This window comes from Tenrec ecaudatus, chromosome 11 (genome assembly GCF_050624435.1).
Source record: "Tenrec ecaudatus isolate mTenEca1 chromosome 11, mTenEca1.hap1, whole genome shotgun sequence".
Taxonomy (NCBI): Eukaryota; Metazoa; Chordata; class Mammalia; order Afrosoricida; family Tenrecidae; genus Tenrec; species Tenrec ecaudatus.
The window spans coordinates 63,154,252-63,173,871 of record NC_134540.1 but is presented as its reverse complement, the minus strand read 5'-3'; the positions used below and the strand labels follow the sequence as shown (position 1 = coordinate 63,173,871).

The 19,620-nt window shown below is 45.3% G+C and overlaps 1 pseudogene; it reads right to left on the bottom strand.

Annotated features, from left to right (window-relative positions):
- Positions 1-1,026: 1,026 nt before the first annotated feature.
- On the bottom strand, positions 1,027-1,533 carry LOC142461286 (galectin-1 pseudogene; annotated as a pseudogene).
- Positions 1,534-19,620: the final 18,087 nt, after the last annotated feature.

Here is a 19,620-nt window from a genome sequence, read left to right as displayed (position 1 = left end):
CCCAGTCACATGTTCTCTGGCCATATAAGCACCACTCCTGTAGCCTGGGACGCGACTCTCCCAGCCCAGACATTGGACCGTGGGACTTCTCCCAGGCTGGGTTTTTCTCCCCAATAAAGCCTGTTTGCTCTAATTCGACTGATTTGGTCTCTGGTGCCTCTCGACTACCTTACATAAATGATGTTCCTCAAAAATATAAGTTTTACCTTCATTGTGTGTGGGGGTTGGGGAAATAAGGTTTCAGTTTGCTGATGTGGGGCTTAGCATAAGTGACTTTATCTTGGGCCCAGTATAGTAAAATTCATCATTTCTTCCTATAAAAAAAGCCAAACTTACTGCCTGCAAGTCAATGCCAACTCATAGTAACCCCATAGGACGGGAGAAAACTGCCCCTGTGTCACAGTTTCTAAGACTGTAACTTCACAGGAGTAGAGTGATTGTCTTTCCTCCATTTCTCCCTGTAGGGGGCACTTGTTACCATGTGAGCTAGATGTCTAAAGGAGAGTGAAGGAGGGTGTGAGGGCAAGCTCTGGGGAACAGTGATGCTTAAGGAGCCCCTAAGGGAGGTCTCCAGGCTGATGAACCAACAGGACCAGATGCCAAAGCAAGGTGTCAGAAGCCTGGAACTCAGAACCTTCCAAGAAAGAGAGACTAGGAGTGTCGACCATAGCAGAGAGATCCCATGAGATAGACTAAACTTTGTTCCCTAGATCTCAAAACATGCCCATCAATTCCATGGAGGTGTAGCATTAGAAGCCAAACTGCATTTTGGCAGAGGAAGAAAGCCAACAAAGTCTAGACTTTGAGAGTGGTTCCAAACCAAACTCATTGGCATGATGGCAACACTGGCTCAGAGTGCCCCCACTGAGGGAATGGAAAGCCCAGTCTTCTTCCTGTGGAGCCGCTGGTGGTTTTGAACTGCTGACCCCATGGATCACAGCCCAAAGCGTAACCACTACACTACCAGTTAGAAAGGACATTTTCTCACATGTGAAACAGTTTGTTTGTTTTTCCAGGGCGATGCGAGGCAGCTGCCTTTATTGGGGACTGTGGTCCAGGGACACACAGCTGCTTCACTCAAGGGCTACACACTTGATCTGGAAGTTGCCATCGGCCTCCAGGAAGTTGATCGTCTCCAGGTTGAGGCGGTTGGGGAACTTGAATGTGTGTCCTTCTGGCAGCTTGATGCTCAGGTCGGCTTGGTCGAAGGAGAAGCACACCACAGCGACACTGCCAACCTGGAAAGGGAAGTTGGTCTCCCGGTGCTCGGCGCCCCAGGCCCCGACGTCCTTGCTGTCACACACGATGGTGTTGGTGTCACCGTGGGTGTCGAAGCGAGGGTTGAAGTGCAGGCACAGGTTGTTGTTGTCTTTGCCCAAGTTCAGCACAAAGCATTTGGCGTCGGGGGCCACCTGGCCCCGCACCCGGAGGCAGGTCCCGGGCTTGAGGTTCAGGTTGCTGACCACCAGACCGCAGGCCATGGCTAAGTGCAAGGTGATCTGGGCAGGCGATCTACCAGCTGTCCCAAGACTCCACCGAGAGGAGAGATCGTGAAACAGTTCTTATTGTTAGATGCCCTTGAGTCAATTTCGATGGAAGGCAGTCCCATTAGTGCCAAGTAGAAGTGCTGCCCAGGGTTTGCAGACAACATCTTTTGTCAGCGGACCCTCGGGACTTTCTTCGGAGGGCCCTCTGCATGACTTCAAACCACTTATCGTTGGACTCAGAGTTGAATGTTTAGTCATTTTCACCTTGCAGATTCTCTTGAAACAATACTTCATGACTATGAATCAAACACAAACTAAATGGAGATACCATTTTTCACCTGTTTGTCAAGAAAACCCCCTATTTTTTGAGGAGCTGATACCAAGGGCTCAAGTAGCAATCAAATGTGTTTGAGAATGATGAGGGCAACAAATGTACAAATGTGCTTGACACGATGGATGCATGTACGGATTGTGTTGAGTTGTATGAGCTCCCGATAAGATGATTAAAAAACCACCCCTATTTTTAAGTAATATTTGATGATACTGAGGATGCCAATGTGAAGGGTTACAATGCTTCCGGAGCTGTAGATTTCTGCCCATTCTTCGACACAGAAATCCCACCTCACCCATTGTTGTTGTTAGGCTCACCTAGCATTCTGTCACAGCAGAAAGGAACCCGGTCTGCCCTGCCCTACGCTCGCCTCACAGGCGTGCTTCTGTTGGAGGCCACTGCTGCAGCCACGGTGCTACTGCGCCTAGTGAGACTCTTCCTCTCTCCTCTGCCTTTCCACTTGATAAAGCCTGGGGTTCTTCTCCAGTTACTGGTCTCTCTGGATACTACGGCCACAGTACCAGAGACTAAGTCTCAACGTCCTTGCTTCTCAGGAGCATTCTGGCTGCACTTCTTCCAAGATACATTTTTGTTTTCCTCCTGGAAGTCCATGGTACTTTCAATATTCTTCACAGGCATATAATGTAATTGCATTGATTCTTCTTCAGTCTTCTTTACTCAATGTCCAACTTTTCCATGCGTGTAATTTGGCTTGGGTCCGGCACATCTTAGTTCTCAAAGTGACATCCATGCTCCTGCACACTTTGAAGAGGGCTTGTGCAGCAGGTTTGTCAATGCAATGCCTCCTTTGTTTCTTGACTGGGGCTTGCAGGAACATTGATTATGGACCCAAGGAAAATGAACCCACTGACAACTTTCATCTGCATGATGTTATCTATAGGTCCAATTGAGAGGATTTGGATCTTCTTTACATTGAGTTGCAATCAGCATTGAGGCTACAGCCCTTGACCTTCCTCAGCAAATGGTTCAAGTCCTCTTCACTTTCAGCACACAAGGTTGTGTTATCTGCAGATTGCAGATTGCTAATACGCCTTCCTCCTATCCTGATACCACATTCTTCTTCATATATTCCAGCTTCTTGAATTATTTGCTCAGCGTACAGATTGAATAACTATGGTAAAAGGATACAAGCCTGATGTACACCTTTTTGATTTTAAACCATGCAGTATTGCCTTGTTCTGTTGGAATGTTTTCCTCTTGGTCTGCATGAGCACAATGGAGTGTCCTGCAATTCCCAGTCATCTCAATGCTACTCAAAGCTTCTTAGGATCCACACAAGTGAATGCCTTTGCATAGTTAATAGGATACAAGTCAATATCTTTCTGGTGTCCTCTGTGTTGAGCCAAGATCCATCTGATGTCAGCAGTGAGATTCCTTCTCCCAAGTTTTCTGAAACCACTTCATATTCTGGCAGCTCCCTGCCAATGTATTGCTGCAATGTTGTTGCGGTATTTTACTTGCATATGCTATTAATGATATTGTTCAATAAGCTCCACATTCTGTTGGGTCACCTTTCTTTGGAAGAGGTAGAGATAGGGGTCTCTTCCAGTTGTTTGGGTAGGTAGCTGTCTTATCATATCTTGGCACAGACGAGTGAGTGCTTTCAGTGCTTCATCAGCTTGTTGAAACATTTCAATTGGTAGTCAGTCCGTCCGTTCCTGACGTCTCCCTTTCTGCTGTCTTCGGTGCAGCTTGCACTAGTTCCTTCAGCCCCATCAGTGGTGGGTCAGGTGCTACCCCTTGAAAGGGCTGAGTGTTGAGCTGTTCTCTTTGGTACAGTGACTCTGTGTCTTGCTTCCATCCTCTCGATGCTTTCTGTATCATTCAATATTTTGCTTGTAGAATCTCTCAATACTTCAACTCGAGGATTGAATGTTTTCTTCAGGGCCCCCCCCCCCCCCACCTCCAGTTTGAGCTATGCTGAGCTTGTTCTTCCTTTTGGTTTTCTTAACTTCAGGACTTTGCATCAGATTACATTGTTATTTCATTATAATACTTTGTCTTCTTGAGCTGCTTTTCGAAGTTTTCTGTCTACTCACATATAATTTCTTCCATTTGCTTTAGTTATTCTACAATCAAAAGCAGGCTTCAAGAAGGGGAAGCGGGGCAGGTGGAGGGAGAAGCGGGGTGGAGAGAAACCGAGTGGATGGCATGGGGGGAACAGGGCACTAACCCACCCCGGGGGAGAGTATTGATTGTGTACCCACAGAACTGGAACATGCATATGGACCCCACCATGACATGCCAAACCAGGAGGGCAACGTAAAGCGCGGAGGAATACACAAAGAAACTGGACCATACACAGGCCCCAACCAGAGTTAGCCTGACCCCCACCATCGAAGGGAGTACCACAGAAAATGAAAATAGATTGTCTGGTGTGGGAAAGGAACTGACCTACCACACCACACCAGAAGGAAGCTGAAGCAAAGGAAGGAGGAAGAATGGAGCGGACCACACCTGGGCCCACCAAGCTCAGAGGACGATAGCCTGGCTTGAAGGGCCCCATGTATAGAAAGGACCATATAGCCAGCTCCACGGCGAGATGCGACATTCCGCACTGACTCTTGGCCCTACACGGGACAGCACCTGAGCCACAGTGGGGGATGTGTGACTGAGCTGACCCCACCACACTGAGGCAAAACAATGGGGGCGTGCAATGGAGCGGCTGGGGAAGCAGAGCAAGGAGTTCCCAAGGGAGTATAAAGGATGGACTTTGGGGCCAGGACGTGGCACCCCATCCGACTCATCCGGAAAACACTACTAAAGGTCAACAAACAGACCTCAAACTACTAACAGGATTTTTGTTTGTTTGTTTTTTGCTGTCTTTTTGGGCTTTTTTGTCTCTTCTATTAAATTTTGTGTGTCAGTGGTTTTTTTGTTTGTTAGTGTGTCGGTGTTGCTGCTGTCGACGCCATGTTCTTATGTGCCACTTTGGTGCTGTCAAAGTCATCTGCATTTTATGCACATATTACTATATCTGCAGGTCTACCTAGATAAGATAGGCTGGACAAACACTGTGAGAAGAAAGTAACGGGACCAAAGGTCCTGGAAGGACATAAGCGTATGGGAGGTAGGGGAAGGGAGGAGGTGTTGGCCAACACAGGGACAAGGGAACGAGTGGTTCAAAACCAGTGGAGGGAGGGGATGGGAGGACTGGTAGGGAGTGACTAGGGGCAAGGTAACTGAGAGGAATTAATGAAATCAGAATGAAGGCTGAACATGATAGTGTGACAGGAGGAAAGTGTAAGGAAATAGAGGAAAGGAATAGGAGGCAAATGGCATACATAGAGGCCTAAATACACACATGTACATATGTAAATATATTTATGATTATGGGGGAAATAGACCTATGTGCATATATTTATAGGTTCAGTAGTAGGGAAGCAGGTGGACATTGGGCCTCCTCGTGCACACTCCCTCAATAAAACAGCACCTTGCTCAGCTAAACGGTCATTCCATGATACCCACCTTCCTGACATGATCACTGAAGACAGATGTGTGCATAAGCAAACGTGGTGAAGAAAGCTGATGGTGCCCGGCTATCAAAAATATATAGCATCTGGGGTCCTAAAGGCTTGAAGGCAAACAAGTGGCCATCTAGCTCAGAAGCAACAAAGCCCACAGAGAAGAAGCCCATAAGCCAAAGTGAACACGAGGTGTTGAAGGGATCAGGTAGCAGACACCAAAGAACAAAAACCATCATTGTGTGCTCACCTTTCCCACATAAACACTGAAGACGAATGTGTGCATAAGTAAGTTTAGTGAAGAAGGCTGATGGTGCCCGGCTATTGAGAGATATAACATCTTGGAACTTAAAGGTTTGAAAGTAAACAAGCGGCCATCTAGCCCAGAAGCAACAAAGCCCACATGGAGGCAGCACACCAACATATGTGATCATGAAGGGCCTAGGGGACCAGGTTTCATGCAAAAAAGGCAGGGAAAAAAAACATATCGTGAATGAGGGGAGAGCATGATGGGGACCCAATGCCCATCTGTAGACAATTGGACATCCCTTGCAGAGGGGTAGTGAGGAGATGAGTCACTCAGGGTTCAGTAAAACAATAATGAAACTCACAATCTTCCTCTAGTTCTTAAACACTACCCCCCCTACCCCCACCAACTATCATGATCCCAATTCTACCCTGCAAACCTGGTTAGACTAGAGGATGCACAGCAGTACATTTGGGATCTGGAAACACAGGGAATCTAGGACAGATGAACCCCTCAGGACCAACGGTGAGAGTGGTGATACTGGGAGGGAAGGAGGGGTAGAAAGGGGGAACCAATCTCGGGGATCTACATATAATCACCTCTCTGGGGGACTGGCAACAGGAAAGTGGGTGAAGAGAGACACCAGGCAGTGTAAGATAAGATAAAATAATAATTTATAAATTATTAAGGGTTCATGAGGGAGGGGGAGGGGGGAAGGAAAAAATGAAAATGAGCTGATGATCCCAGGAACCCAAGAAGAAGGCGAATTTTGAGAATGATGAGGGCAAAGAATGTATAAGGATGCTTTACTCAGTTGATGTATGTATGGATTGTGATAAGAGTTGTATGAGCCCCAATAAAATGATCCCCCAAAAGAAAGTAAATGTCTAGAAGAGAATGAGGACAACATATGTACAAACATGCCTGATTCAATTGATGTATGAATTTTGATAAGAATTGTACAGCCACATATGAGGGTTGGAGGTACAGGGAATCCAGGGTGGATGATACCTTCAGGACCAAGGGTGTGAGGGACGATGCTGGGAGAGTGGAGGGTGAGTGGGTTGGAAAGGGGGAACTGATTACAAGGATCCACATGTGACCTCTTCCCTGGGAGAGGGACAGCAGAGAAGGGGGGAAGGGAGACTCCGGATAGGGCAAGATATGACAAAATAACGATGTATAAATTACCAAGGGCATATGAGGGAGGGGAGAATGGGGAGGGAGGGGGGGGGGAAAGAGGACCTGATGCAAGGGGCTTAAGTGGAGAGCAAATGCCTTGAGAATGATTGGGGCAGGGAATGTATGGATGTGCTTTATACAATTGATGTATGTATATGTATGGATTGTGGTAAGAGTTGTATGAGTCCCTAATAAAATGTAAAAGAAGAAAAGAGAAAAAAATGATTAGGGCAAAGACTGTACAGATGTGCTTTATACAATTGATGTATGTATATGTATGAACTGTGAAAAGAATTGTATCAGCCCCAATAAATTGTTAAAAAAAAAAAAAGAATTGTACAGCCCCCAATAAAATTATTTTTAATTAAAAAAACAAAAGCAGGTTTCAGAGTCTTTTCTGACAAAGACTTTGACCTTTGCATTCTTTCCTGTCTTTTTAAATAGCTTTTCCTGTCTTCCTGTATGATGTTCTTTTTTAAAAAGTTAAATTATGGAGCGAAGGTGGGGTAGAAAGGGGGAACTGATTACAAGGATCTACATATAACCTCCTCTCTGGAGGATGGACAACAGAAAAGTGGGTGAGGGGAGACGTCGGACAGTGTAAGACATGACAAAATAATAATTTATAAATTATCAAGGGTTCATGAGGGAGGGGTGAATGGGAGGGAGGGGGAAAATGAGGGACTAATAAATGCCAAGGGCTCAAGTAGAAAGCAAATGTTTTGAGAATGGTGATAGCAACAAATGTACAAATGTGCTTGACACAAAGGATGGTTATATGGATTGTGATAAGCATTGTATGAGCCCCCAATAAAATGATTTTGAAAAAAGATTGCAACGTGACACAAAACTGTGTAGTATTTACCAGTACCATTAAGTAACACAGCCTTAATCATATCTCCTTGAACTACTTCATAACTTGTCAAGAAAAGCAATTCACAGCAAGGGCGTGTGATGTGTTCCTAGTATTAGAATTATTTTGTCTTAAAATTAAGCATGAGGATCTTAACAATAGGTTGTGAAGAAGACTGCTTATCTCAGAGGGAAGATTCTATGCTGAAAAGCCACTGCTTCAATACTTAAGAAATAAATGACCCAAATCCTCCAACTTTGAATCCGAAGAAGGCAGGCCTCTATTGAATTTCAAGTTGTGGACTCTCATTATTGAACAGTCTAGTTTACATTTATAAGCATATTTCTACTGATGAAGTGCTTTGGAAGGGGAAGGAAACTTCATCTGTTTTAATTGCCTGGTTTAAATATTGAAAAATCTTTGTTCTAGGCTATCTGATGTTTTTGATGACATTCTACAGCTCATCAGGCCTTCTGTCATTAGCGTTCAATAAGTCCAATCTATTCTAGAGATGTTCTTGAAATTCAACTGGGATGTGCTCAAAGTAATATTTGGGCTCTCGTGTACTTATTTTAATTTTCTTTACTTCAATCTGAACTTATTGACAATCAATGATCTATTCCACAGTTGACCTCTGGCCTTGTTTTGGCTGTTGATATTGAGTTTCTCCATTCCCTCTTCCCGTAGATGGAATTATTCAATTTCTCTGTATTCCATCTGGCCAAGTCCTTGTGTATAGTCCCCATTTATGTTGTTGAAAAATGGTATTTGCAATGAAGAAGTCATTGGTTTTGCAAAATTCTGTCATCCGATTTCTGACTTCGTTTTTATCATCAAGACCATATTTTCCAATTACTGTTCCTTTTGTTTTGTTTCCAACTTTTGCATTCTGATGGCCAATAATTATGAATGCATCTTGATTGCATGTTTGATCAATTTCAGATGGACGGAGTTGACAGAATCCTTCAATTTCCGCCTCACTCGATTCGGTGGTTGGTGCATACATTTAAATAATAGTTGCATTGACTGGTTTTCCTTGTATTTGGGTGTGATCCTATCACAGACAGCATTGTACTTCAAGATGGATCTTGCAGTGTCTTTTTTGATGAGGAATGTGACACCATTCCTCTTGAAACTCATTTCCTGCATAGGAAATCATGTAATTGTCTAATTCCAACTGCATAATACTAGTCCATTTCAGCTCAGCAATGCCCAGTATATTGGTGCTTATGCAGTCCATTTAATTTTTGATGACTTCCAATTTTCCTAGATCCCTACTTCCTACACTCTAAGTACCGATTATTAATAGATGTTTGCAGTTGTTTCTTCTCATTTTGAGTCATGCCCCATCAGCAATGACGGTCCCAAAGGCTTTACTCTATCCACATCTCTTTGGTCAACTCCATTTTGAGAAAGCAGCTCTTCCTGAGTCTTCCTTTGAGTATCTTCTGGCCTGAAAGAGCCCTGATACCGTAGTCATTAGGCACTGGGGTGTGATCTGGAAAGTCAGCAGGTCAGAACCACCAGCCACCCCATGGGAGAAAGATGGGGCTGTTGAGGCTTTGTATTTCCACAGAGGCATTCTACCCTGACCTACAGGGTTTCCCTGCGCTGGCACTGACTTGATGGCAGCAAGGTTTTTGTTTTTCACTTCCAACCTGAGGGGTTCATCTCGGGCATGATATCTGACAAAGCCCACCACTATTCACAAGTTTGTCTTTTTCTCTTTTAATCATTTTACTGGGGGCTCTTACAGCTCTTATAACTTTCCATACATCAATTGTATCAAGCAAGCATATTTGTACATATGTTGCCATCATCATTTTCTAAAGATTTACTTTCTACTTGAGCCCTTAGTACCAGCTCCTCTTTTTTTCTCTCTGTCCCCACTCCCACCCTGGTCACCCCTTGACACAAGTTTTTCAGTGGAAACTTTATCCTACATATCAAATAATGATTGGTACATACAAACACTTGAGATACAAAAATATTTATGATATTGTTATTTTTAATCTTTAAAACAGAATTCCTCCAAATAATAGTCCATCCAAATAAAAATCTGTCGATTAAAAATGATGTTGTAGATGAATGTGAAAAGAACTGAAGTATGTTTGTGACTCCAGTAAGGAAAACACTGGGCTCTTTTCTAAGGCATGTATGTATAGGACAATGCTACTTTAAACATATAGATATAGCAAATCCATGAAGATGAGACCCATAGCTATTAGGCTCTTAAAATATTTATTTGGTGACACTGGAATATGGACAAATTATGTTATTTGTTTAACTAACACATTTATTGTTTTCTTTGTGCAATGCACTTTAGGACATAGAAATAAAGGAGAAAAGCATGTTCCTTGACCTTGAGGCTTTTACACTCTAATGACAATATTAATTGAATTGCTTTTGGCAAGCATTAAGAGTACTTTGAGAGCTGAGAATGGGGGTTGCGACAGTCCTTGCCTTCTTATTTTTGAAAATTTCTATAATAAACAAGTACTAGTTTCATAGCCTTTTTGTTTCCTTTCTTCTTTATCTTTCTTTCATGTTTAAGGAATTTGGAGAGAAACAATGGTAGCTAAAAGGCAGCTAGTCAAAGGGGGCTCTGGATTCTGATTGTTCCCGGAATGGGAGAAGCCCAGTGCATTTTGAGGCGGTCAACAGGAAGGAGACAATGGAGGAGATAGGGAAGAAGTGTGTGTAGTACACGTGTGTGGTGTTGCATCAGTGCGTGTGAGACAGGTGTGCACATGAAAGGTGTGTGAGAAGGGTTGTCTGAAAAGTCTAGGTGAATACATATGAAGGGGGACGGGTGTGTGTGTGTGTGTGTGTGTGTGTGTGTGTGTGGTGTGTTGGCAGGGCAAAGAGGAAACAAGATAAGATTAGCTTTCAACAGGAGGCAGGACACTTCATCTGTTGCTGGTGCTAAAGACAAGGTTGTCAGTGGAGAGAAAGTGTGTATCCCTGTAGGCCTAGTGGTTGTCCGGGTCATCCCTCATTGCATTCATGTTATCAAAACGGAAGGTAAGATCATGTCAATTTGGGCCTCTGTGCCTGGTAAGTTTCTACTCCGTCTTCCTTTAAAAAAACAAAGTAGTTTCCCTGTCTCCATGAACTGTTTCCTTCATGCCTGTGTCTTGAGGGGTGATACTGCTAAATCACCTACTGGGGAGTGGGTGGGAGTGGGAGCAGGTACTTGTTAACCTTGTAGAGCCCTGGAAGGGTCTCACCATGACTGAATCAGGTTCTCCAAGGACTGGGGCCAAAGTGGCTGCATTTGAAAGACCACCCATGGAGATCTTAATGATGCAGTAAAGTTGGAGGCCCACCTTACTGAATATTGCAATTGCTTACAAAGCTCTATTATTGTAATTAAACTGCTGCTGATAGTTTTGAGCTGTTGACTTTGCTGAGAGCAGCCCCAAATGTAGTTCACTAAAGCCACCAAGAAGCCCCCCCTCCCCTTCACCACTCCCCCAAGCCTCTCCTCGGGAGAAAGGTGAGGCTATCTACTCCGCATAAAGTTACAGCCTTGGGAATCCACAGGGGCAGTTCTACTCTGTTTTATAGGGTCACTATAAGTTGCAATCAACTGTATGGTAGTGAGCTTGATTTTCATTAATTGTAACTAAACCATTCCCCAGCCCTTGGGCAGGGGATCTATGTGGACTTCTAGTCTACCCCTGAGCATGGCTGTCATAGTGCTTTGATCACTTATTTGAAAAATGAATGAGTCATGTGTCCAAAACTTGAACCCAGTTATCCCAACCTGAGACCCACAATTTCCCCTATCATATCACATTGCATCGCCATTTCATAATGAAGGGAGGAGGCCACTAACTTCTTCATGTGAGCACGTCGTCCTTTAATTGAGCCTAAAAATAATGCCAATGGCAACCCCACCCCCCAAAAAAAACTACCAAATCCAAACACAAACAAATCTTGGAAAAATGGAACTCGGGAAGAATGGTGTAGGGGTATCCTAAGGGATAAAATACCCCAAATAGAAATCTATTGTATAGAGACTCCTTTATTAAGTCTAAGCAAGACAAAGATAAGCCATCCAGGTGAAAGAGATCATCATCATGAGGCCACACAGGCGTTCAAAAGATTCACAGCCTCCCAGCTAAATTATCAAGTATGGAAAACAAAGGAAATTCATCACAAAATCACAATTAAGGGCAGACCGCATCCCAGTTCTAGGCTAGACTATGGAAGCAGGAAAGGGACCGCGATTGGGATGCAGGTAAGATTGGCTCAGGACCCTCTGACGACTTTGGTTGGAGGGTGATTCATGACTATGTGGCCCAGTTTTTATCAGGCAAGTTTCTGAGCTACATTTGCCTCTCTGGGCTGGCAAGGCTTTTTACACTGCTTGTCAATGGTCAGGAGCCCTGGTAGTGTAGTGGGTATGAGTAGGGCTGCAATTTGTGAGACAGGCGGTTTGAAACCACCAGCAGCTCCGAGGGAGAAAGGCTGGGCTTTCTACTCCCCTAAACAGCTACAGTCTCAGAGATCCACAGGGGGTTGATATGAGTCAACTTAGACTCTATGGTATCGAGGTTTTTGTTGTTGATTGTTTGGTTTGTCGATTGTCAGAAAGAACTTAATGGAGGATGAATGTATGTGGAAGCTCATATAGATGTAGGGATCCTTCCTTCCTCAAACGATCCAATGCTCAGAATCTAAACTCAAAATCAAGGATGGGTTTTTCTACGGGGAAGATTAGACAATGATCCTCTGTGACAGTGAAAAATGAAATGAACAAGGAGTATTAAACCCTGTGGCAGGCATCTTTGATAAGTTTGCTACCCAAAATCCATCGGCTTCCAGTCAATTCCAACTCACGGCAGTCCAGAGTGTTACAGAGTAGATCTTCTCCATAGGACTTTCTTAGTTGTAAACTTTTAAGTCGTGTTAGTTAAATAAATGTGTGTGTGTGTGTGTGTGAGAGAGAGAGAGAGAGAGAGAGTATTTGCCATTTCTATAATCCTTACATGTACAGTTAGTGGCATTAATTACATTCAACAATTAACCAGTCTCCCCAAACTTCCATCACCCTGAAACAAAATTGACCTGTAATCAACAAGACCAGATTGTGAAGTCTTTGCTCCACAGCACCTCAACATGGGTTTGAACCTCCAACCTTTGGCTAGTAGTGTTTCAAGGTACAAAAGAAACCCCATCTAGAATATAAAGAGAACATTTGATAAGCCTTAAGAGCGACAAAGACACAAAGATACAAACACACTGTCCAGAGGAGGGAGACCACTAGACAAGGTTGCAATGGTGTTAGAGTGTTTGTTGAGACACAACTCTTTAAAAAAAGGCATGGGCGGGCAAAGGAAACGGTCACAAAAGCATGATTAGTGTTGGATCAGTATATCACAGTTACAGGAGGAGCTACCCAATGATTGGGCCATGATTGGGACACTACATCATTAGATAGAAGGACTTATAAGGTTGATCCAAGGCCTTGTGACTAAGGCAGCCAGGGGAAACATCATAGGGCATGGCTCATGACTATAGATACCTTTGTGCTCTCTCCACAGCACAGTAACCAAGGACACACCCAGGCAAGTCCTAAGAGAAAGACTACCCCTCTCGGGGCTGGCTAGAGAAGGGTGGAGGCAATTCACTCTCTACTGCATTCTGCCAGAGGGTAAGATTATCTCCATCCTTGGTTAGTGATAAGAAAGTATTCAATGGGATCGTGGGGGAGGAGATGAGCCAGTCAGGGGGCAGTGCAGCAACAATGAAACATACAACTTTCCTATAGTTCTTTAATGCTTCCTTCCCCCGGCCCCCACTACCAAGATCCCAATTCTACCTTACTGATCTGGCTAGACCAGAGGATGTACACTAGTACAGATAGGAACTGGAAACACAGGGAATCCAGGACGGATGATCCCTTCAGGACCAGTGCTGGGAGTGATGATACCAAGAGGGTGGGTTGGAAAGGGGGAACCGATTACAAGGATCTACATATAACCTCCTCCCTGGGGAACGGACAACAGAAAAGTAGGTGAAGGGAGACATCGGACAGTGTAAGATATGACAAAATAATAATTTGTTCATGAGGAAGGGGAGGGCTGGGAGGGAGAGGAAAATGAGGAGCAGATACTAAGGGCTCAAGTAGAAAGCAAAAGTTTCAAGAATGATGGAAACAAATGTACAAATGTGCTTGACATGTATGTATGGATTGTGATAAGAGAACAAGGAAGCATTCAATGGAGGCCTATGTGAGAACTCTGCAAATGGCTTTGGGGCTGTCACTGCCGTCTACTCTCTTCTGCAAACCAGGGTGCTTGCAATTTAAGCTCTGATACAATCGTTAAGCCCAGCTATGCATTAGAACTTACATTCTGAGCACCCATCCCAGTTTGGAAAAGGCTATGATGGCAGTAACAACCCCAAAGCCATCTGCAAGGTCCCCCTATAAATTACGCCTCCATTGAATTTTTCCTGATCATTAACCACTGGTGCAGACGATCCTGTCCTCAAGCAGGCGGCCTTGGAGATCAGATTGCCTCTACCCATCTCTGGCCTGTCCAGGGAGGGACAGTCTCCCTTTTAGGGGTTGGCCTGAGTATGTTGTTGGCAGAGGTCACTGCACTAGGGACAATACAGGGTGTCATGTAGTCGTGCGGCATGCCCTATCAGTCTTGGCCTGTCTTGGTGAGAAGAACCCTGGCCAATCTTGTATACCCTTCTATCTAACATAATGTACATGTCCCATTCATGGTCTTGTTCCTGACTTCTTTAGTCCCACCTGTACTGTGAAGTATTGATCTGCCACCAATCATGAATTTGTGACAGTTCCCTTTGTTCCATGTTCGGTACATCTAGCTTGCTGATTGTGAATTCTCAGATGACATTTTGACCTTGTGTGAATGGCTTCCCTCCGTCCATGATGTGGCTGTGTCTTGACATTGCCTTTCTCTCTTTGAAGAGGAAATCAATGTTCTCCTTAAATTATATTTGAGAGTGGAGTCTCTTTTGTATCTTCAAAACATTTGTGCCACCAGGGCCCTAAGTGTCACCCAGCTCTCCCCAAAGCCCATGAAGGGCCTGGAACGCAGGTTGCTGGGATCATGCACTAGAACCGAAGGCTTTGTGGACTACTGCAGGGAGTTCAGGAAAAGGGAAGCCCTTGTTCCATTAGAAAGAAGGGTGTGTCTCTCACGCTACAAAGGATTCAGATGCTGTTGGCCAGTGCTGTTCCTTTACCGAGAACAGAGAACTAGTTCAAAAGGCTGCTAAATCATTGTAGGAAAAACAGGCCCTTCTCCTAGGAGCAACTAACATATTCTCTTAAGTCTCTGTTAAGCACCTCCCGTGTGACAGGGTCTGTCCTAACTGCAGCCACTTGATAATGAGCAACACAGGCAGTGTCTGCCCTTGAGAAGCCATGTAGTGTTCCCACTCAACACATTTGTGACCTGTAATTTGGTGTGCTTTCCAGGTTGGCTGGCATGGCAGAGTACTCCAAGGCAATGACCCAAACCAACTACGTGTTTTTGCCAGTTAGCCTTCCTGTTCTTACATTAAGAAAATTCTAGTTTTGAGTCATTATGACTTGGGCTGATATAAAGCAGTCAGTTCCCCGAGTGTGATTTCCTGGACAAATAGATTCTAAGCAGGGCTTATGGATGAACCTGGCAAGGCATCCATCACCACCCTATGAGGATTTACCAACCCCTAGCCGGCCTGCTCCCTCTTAGTTACCACACAGCCTCCCTCCCTCATGTACTCTTGCCCTGTGAGGGTTGTGTGGGTGCCCTTTCTGTACCTCAATAGCTCGCCTGGAGGGACTCTGGAAGATTCCTGGGGCCGTTGTATCTCATCACTTGAATTCCTAAAGCAGCAAACAGTAGAAGTTTCAGGGCCCGGGGTTGTAATTTAAAGGAAATGAAACAGAAGGGAATGGACATCGTAAGAATAGACTTGGGGACAAGGCGTGTCTCAGTTAGCCTGAGAGAACCCTGTGAGGACTGAAAACAGTTTCTCAACTTCTGGTAATTCCTAAAAAGGGCCTTCCATAGATCCGGCTCTGAAAACTTTTACTCAGGGCTATAGTTACAGGGTGGGGGTGGGCGTAGAAGGCTGAGTTTTAGACATTTTTGGGGTAGTAGGAAGTGGGTAGGTAGGTGACTCAAGAAAAATTTATGAAGTGAGATACAGGACCTGGAAGGGGCTTGTATCAGTAAGTGAAGAGCCTGCAGCATCGGCCTCAGTGTTTCACAGAATCCAACCACCATTCATTCGAGCAGTAAAAATACTGGGAGCCTTTGATCCCACGAGATCAGAGGGTCTTTCTCAGGATGCTTGGAAGGAAGGAGGCAGAGATGAGGGTAACTTCAATGTTTTCCTTCCTTGCGCTTATTAATAAATCGTACTTTTTTCTTTATTTCCGATATTCAGTTGTAGGTTGAAGTGCTAGACTCTGAGCTACTCAAGGAACAAAATCATAACTAGTTCATTTTGGAATCCTTAGTACTTTGCACAAACCTAAGCAAAAACTTTGACAGAATGAATGCACGAAGTGAAAACAATCTCTGAATCTGGCCAGTCTCATATAGTCCCTTTAACCCTCGTGACTGCCTCCTAGAGGTGGCATAAAACATTGGTGGGTGGGGTGGGAAGCAGGAACTCAGGAGTCTGACTCCATCTTACTATCTTTGGCAAGTTATCCAGCATCTCTCAGTCTTTATTCCCTTGTGAAATGGAGCAAATCATACCTTCCTTTGAAAGGTTGTTGTGAGAATCAGCAGTCATGTCGATAAAGCGTCTGGCACAGGTTAGTCTCTCAGTAAATGGTAGTTACTGTAGTATCAGGAGTCCGGGTGGCTCTGTAGGTTAAGCTCGGGACTGCTAACTGCAAGGTCACGTTTCAATCCCACCAGCCACTCTGTAAGAGAAAGAGGAGGTAGTTTGTTCGGTGAAGATGTATGGAGTCGGAAACCCCCTGGAGCATGCCTACACTTTTCTAGTCACTATGAGGTAGAATTGACTTGATGGCAGTGAGTTTGTTTTCTGTTTTGTTCGGATTGTAACATAACTCTAGAGCAGGGATGGGACACCACAGTGTTTGCCTGAACCCCTGAGATGCTTTTATTAGCCCGTCCTCTCCAGTAAACCCAGGTGCCACTGAGTCGGTCGTTCCAACAACTGGCGGCCTGCTCGCTGTGTGTCAGAACAGAGCTGTGCTCCGTCGGGTTTTCCATGCGGACTTTTTAGAAGTAGACTGCTGGGCCTTTCTTCGGAGATGACTAGGGACTTCAACTTCCAACCTTGGTTGAGGTGCTCCGGGGTCCCAGGAGAGTGGCTGCAGGGCTCTCTGCTGCCGCCATTCTGGAAGTACATGCTCTGCTCTGAAGCCTTTGCCTTTGTTAGATTCCTCGGCTGGGAAATGCAGTGGTCCTTGGCTTCGAACAGAAAAAAATGCACGCCGAAGCCTGGTTTGTGATCCAAGTGGGTTTTATAAAGGACAGCAGAAGTTTCATGCGTGACAGTAACTGAACACAAGCGCCCCGTGGCACTGAGCACCCACATGGCAACCTGAGGCCACGGAGAGGCGGCCTGGCCACACAGACCTCAGCCGAGCAGCTGGGGGAAAGAGCGGCCTTCCGGTTCCGGCCTTTTTGAGGCCTTCCGCTGGGAGGCGTGGTTGAAGGTGCTGGTTGACCCTATTGGCTGAATTAAGGCCGCTGGGCCTCGATTGGTCTAATCCAGATGTACCGCCCCTTTCTGGGTGGGGCATGAGTTGGCGCATGCCCAATGGACACCCTGGTCCCTGTTATGCTACCTAAAACCTTGTTTCTTTTCTTTAAAACCATCTATTGTCTTTCTCCCCCCCCCTCACCCCGCCAGTAACTTTTTATTCTGAATTAGATAAAAGCTGACACATTTGACAACACATTTCAACTCATCCACAGTGAGCCCCTCAGTGTGCCATCCCCGAGTCCACGTACTCCCTGTGTCTCCTGTCTCCAATTCATCTTCTCCTTACACTCCCGACGGGCGTTGTCCTTGGGTACATATGCACCTCTGATCTTGAACGGTTGATTAGTCTATCGCAGGGGTAGGTAGGTTCAGTTCCTGAAGGGTGACTGAGACTCCTGGTCTTGGCGGTTCTCTCTCCAACCCGTAAACCTGGTCTCTTTCATGATTTGAGGTTTGTTCTACATTTTTCGTCCCCGCTATCTAGGACTTTCTAAGATGACCCTTCTCAGTGCAGTTAGTGGAAGTAACGGGACATCCTCTAGTGTTCCGTCTCATGGGTGGTGGAGACGGAAGTTTGTGTGGTCCGTTACATTAGTCCATTGAGCTAATTGTTTCCATGTATCCTGCCGTTTTCATCCCGTGTTGTTTCCCCACACCATTCATGGTTGCACCTCGGATGATGCTCACAAGCTTCTGAGAACCCAGGTGCTCTTTGTGAACTCTGTGGTGTCAATGGATCTCCATGTCCCTTGAGGCTACAGTCCCTATCTCCCTGGCCCAGCAGCTTATTCTCTCCAGGGATTTAGTGATATCTCAAAAGTATGCATCTTTTCCAACAGGTGTAGCTCTTGAGCTTACTGCTCTGATGTTCTGTTAACACATTGGAAAAGAGAGGCTGGTGGTCAGATGTTAAGATCCCCCCTATACGGCCCCCGGCCCCCTTTCACAGAGGAGAATGTGCTGGGTGCAGACTCAGCCAGCCCCCCGGGGAACCTCTCGGGTCTGCTGTTGTTGCTTCTCATTCTTTTGCTTTATACTCTGCTCCCTGGAGCCAGGGGTCCAGAGACAAACACTTAGCTTTCACGTTGTTTCTGAAAGCATTGATTGGCTTGCCTCGGGCTTGGGGTTTTTTTTGGTTCTGCTGATTTGTCTTGCTCTTGTCATCCCTCCGCATAAACTGGATCTTTGGTTCGAAGCACCCGTTCAGAGCAGAATCTTCCCCTGTCCTTCCAGACACTTCTCCATCAGAACCCGTGGAGAGATTAGGGATAAGAAAAGTGTCCAGAACCTAAATCCGCATAATGTTGGTTCTCATGAGGTGGAGAGCAAATACCCCAACCTTGCCACTTTTCCACTAATTCACTCAGGGTTTCTCTGCTGGCTACAAGATTCACTGCAAAGGTCAGAGAGAACTCACTGAAATACAGGCTGTCCTCATGGTTACATAGTTCATTGGACATAACAATATAGCGGTAAAAGAAGTCAATTCAGGATGCAACTCAGGTCAATGGCAGGATACCCAAGACACAATCTAGGGTCATCCTAGAAGGCAGGGCATCTCTCCATCTGCAATCAGGGTAGTTTCACACTCACACACACACACACACACACACACACACACACACACACACACACACACCACGCATCACCCCCGGAACATATTGCTTTCTGGCAACTGTTGGGCAGCTGTCCTCCAAATTAAGGCCACTCTGTTCTCAGGTTCAGGATTTTCAGAGGCTAGTCCTTGTCATTTATAAAGTTTAGGGTGGGGAGTGGTGGGGAGAGGCTCTTTAGCTAATTTGGGAAAATCCCCCAGCCAATTCCTGTAAAGATCAACAACAGGGTGGGTAATCTGGCCAGTCCTTGCAAGCTGTTTATTCAACTAATAAATTGACAAATCTCTTGCAAGATCGCAGCTTTACCTGTCATTTTGAAATGGTTACCGACACAGGGCCAGAAAAGCCACAGAACAAAGAACCTGGGTTGCACATCTGGTGTGTTCGTGACTCCTGATGCCATCCCTCTCCCAGATCTGTGCCCCATCTCCCAGGCATGGCCCCCATCTTACTTCGTGGCCAGCCTAGGAACTCTTCATTTAAAGTGTCTTAAAGTTGCCATGTGTAGTTGGGATGAAGTGTTGTACCAACCTTTTGATGGACTGTTGCCCCCTAGACCTGTTTGGGTAACCCACCTCCCACTCAGCTTTCTTTTCTTTTGTTTAATTTATAACTCATTTCCTTGGGGGCTCTTACAGCTCTTCTCTGTATCATTCCAATGTTAGTGCATGTGCTGCCAAAGCAAGCACATCT